This window comes from Loxodonta africana, chromosome 1, assembly GCF_030014295.1.
Source record: "Loxodonta africana isolate mLoxAfr1 chromosome 1, mLoxAfr1.hap2, whole genome shotgun sequence".
Classification (NCBI taxonomy): domain Eukaryota; kingdom Metazoa; phylum Chordata; class Mammalia; order Proboscidea; family Elephantidae; genus Loxodonta; species Loxodonta africana.
This window is the reverse complement of record NC_087342.1, coordinates 82,570,771-82,574,163: the sequence shown is the minus strand read 5'-3', so window position 1 is coordinate 82,574,163 and position 3,393 is coordinate 82,570,771. Positions and strand designations below refer to the sequence as shown.

General features: G+C 41.0%; 1 non-coding gene across 1 annotated transcript; it reads right to left on the bottom strand.

Annotated features, from left to right (window-relative positions):
- Positions 1 to 2,851: 2,851 nt before the first annotated feature.
- On the bottom strand, positions 2,852 to 2,923 carry TRNAA-UGC (transfer RNA alanine (anticodon UGC)). Its single transcript has one exon. It is a non-coding gene; the product is annotated as a tRNA-Ala (tRNA).
- Positions 2,924 to 3,393: the final 470 nt, after the last annotated feature.

The following is a 3,393-nucleotide window of genomic DNA, read 5'->3' as shown; positions in this document are numbered from 1 at the left end:
TATTTTGTTTGAAAGAGGTGCTGTCATTCATCGGATCATTGCTCTTCCTTCTGTCTTTGCCTTGCATGTCTTTAGATTTTAATAACCAGAGTGGTGACCCCTAAACAAATCACTGCCAGTTTCTGATCATACAGCTAGAGAAGGAGGACTTCATTACTTGCCAAATGTTGTGATTTTATCCCTTTGTTCTTATTTCCCCACCTGCACCTATTTTTCTGAAAGCAACATGAATGCTACTCTTCTTCTTATCCCTCTGCATTGCCTTGTACCTCTTTCTTGCAGCTTTGGGAAACAGGAGAAAAGAGCTGGAGAAAATTCGAAGACCTACAAGAATGTACAATAACGATGCAGATGCAAAGGAGCCTGGGTTTAATCTTCTGCATTTCTGTACTTGCCTTTCTTGATGATGCACCTTGCCTACCAATGTGAGCCACTCCTTCTCAGTTTCTTTCTCTCCTTCCTCTTCCTTCTTTATGTCTTTATGCACTGTTTCCTGCCACATTCAAAGAAAAAAGGGTAATTATCTTGAGGAATTAATGTACATTATTACATATCTTCCAGAGTATGACCCAAGACAGTTCATTAGTCTTGACCTAAACCTGGGGAAAATAATGTACAGGGAATCTGGGAACAAATGGGGAAGTTTTGTTGTGAAAGAATGACTAACCTCTCTGGGGAGGAACGACAGAGTATTTCCTCTGGGAAAAGAGTATTGTTTACTTCTAAAAAAATCTCAGTACTTCCAAGAAACCAAGGCTATGGGAAAACTGAGAGAATTTGTAACTGCTGTACTTTAGTTATTTGTGGATTTCTCTTCTCTCCTCCTCTATGGCTATATAAGGCATAGTTGGGGGTGGGTCACACATAAGTGCCTTGGATTCCTTTGTGGATCAATACCAGGACAATTCAGGGATGACTTTTAAGCAAAGTACCTGAGGGGTTAGCATTTCAATGAGAGAAGGACCCCTCCAAGCTATTTTGGCTCTCTTCTCCTGCTTGAAGTAGCTTGGAAGTCACCAAATTGCACATCAGACCTCTAAACCACTCACCAAGGCGGGTAAGGGACCCACTATTTAGTTCCACCTCCGTGTCAGATGATTCTTCTACTTGTTGATAGAGGATCAAGTTGTTAAAATCCATGTTACAAACGGATTAAAATAAAATTTTTTCCTGGCTTTAAAAACAGGCATTTCTGACAGGGGAAGCTCTTGTTTGAGCTTCCAGACCATTCTCCTTGGGGCATTGCCATCTTATCTTTGAGGCAGAAAAGGTCTGAACATACTAACCTTTGGAGCTCCCTTTCCTCATGCTGTCATCTGCACCCCGTTATCAAAATGTTTACTTCTTGGCTTGTATTTCTCCACCCAAAGTATCATTATTATCAGTGACTTAGAGAACAGCACCCTGGAAGAAATACATCACTCCTGATCATTGCAAAGTTTATTAATGTTATGTAATTGTTTTCAGCTGCTACTTGATTCCTTTTTGAACGTCGTTAAATTTTCTTTGAATTTCAAAGTTAAGCATTTGAAAATAGAAACCACGTGGTCCCTAGCAACACTTCTCTTTCAGATTTGGACTGCTTTTTAGTGTATCAGTCTTGTGGCCCGAAGGATAAGGCCTCTGATTCCAGCTCAGGTATTGAAGGTTGGAACTCCTTCTTGGTGCCTCATTTCTGGTTTGGCAAGAAGTAGAAGCTTCTTGAAATGGCTTCCAGTTGAGAGTGTTTGTTATAGGAAACACAAGCAACTGAGATGCATCTATCTATTTTTACCCTTCTCTGCTCTCTTTCTCCTCACCCCTCTACATAGTCCTTTGGATGCATCTCCCTCAAAAATCTTTGGTGTGGTGTGAAATGAATACGTTCTGTGACTTTATTTAAAGTTGTAACTACAGGAAAGTGGAATTCTGTAGCCAAATATAAGAAATGTCGAAGGGAAGGAATTTTAATAGGGTACTCACCAATGCTCATATGTCATTTTAATTCAGCTAGGTGTGTGTGCAGTGTGGGATATTTTCTACAACATGGTGTTTGAAATTCTCCAATGAAAGTCGTTTTATGATGAACGAGAATAACTGCTCTGCTAAAACCAGGAGTGGCACAAGAAACTGTTAAGACCTTAAAGCTAATCTACTCCCAAATTGAACTATTGTGGCCAGTGATACTGTCGGTCGCTAAAATTTGGATTATAGTTGCAATGTTCATGTTGAATATCTCTGTGTTTCTTGAGCGCTGTTGTTTGGGTTGTCCAAAGTCATCTAATCAATCATCCCCCATCGACCGCTCTGTCAAAGATTGCCATAGAGGGCCATTTTAACCCATTGGGACTGAGTCAATTCTGACTCCTAAAGTCCATATTGGCAGAGAGGACTGCCCCATAGGGTTTCCAAGGAGAGGCTGAAGGACTGGAACTGTCCACCTTTTGGTTAGCAGACGAACTCTTAACCACTGTGCCACTAAAAAAAGAAAATCAGCTGGAAACTTTCCTCTAGTCTGACTTTAAATGATTAAAAGCATTAAGGGGTTTTCGGAGGGCCATTTCCTTTTCTCCTTTCTCTCTGTCCTTGTTCTTCTACCTTGATTATCCATGATATGCTAACTAAAACTGAATATTAATTGATTACATGTTGTGGTGAAAGTCTTCTTGCTTTGGGGCAAGGGCTGGTTCCTTCTCTGTCTCTTCGTTCTTGTCTTCCTTCTGCTGACATCCTGCCCAGGGAGACGTTAATCCCCAACAGGTATAAATGGAAGAACACTAAAAGCAACTGTTTGGACCATTGTCTTTCTTTTCCTGTGAGCAGAACAAACATGATAAAGGAAATTAGAGGTTGAGGTTGCTAAATGGTGAAGTGGAGGTGCCAGGAATTGAACCAGGGACCTTGTACATGCAAAGCACATGCTCTACCACTGAGCTACACCCCCTGAAGACTGACTAGCTTGATGATGACCAAAGCATACTGATATATTTCTGTGTGGTTCCTTCTTCCCAAGCCCCCCAAAACCAAACAAAATGTTGCCGAGAATAAGACCAACCCACTAAAATAAATAAATAAAACCACAGGGTTATATTCCACACTTTCTGGAATTAGTACTGTGGATACTGTCTAGTGGTGATAGATGGAGAAGGTTAACTGGATTGTTGTTTGAATAACCTTTTCTCGTCCTAGGATCTTTCCACTCTGGTAGTCCTCTCCAAGGTATACTTGCCAGCAGACTCTTTAAATGAAAGTTACTTGCCTCCACCAGGAAAGTCCCAAGAAAATCACATCTCTCTAATATCTATCACACTGATAATGACTCCAAATGGGTAGCTCCTTAGATCACTGGCAGCCGCAGACGTTAGTGGAACTGGTTAATTGAACTTCACTTCTACTTGGGTCAGTGCCCTGCCA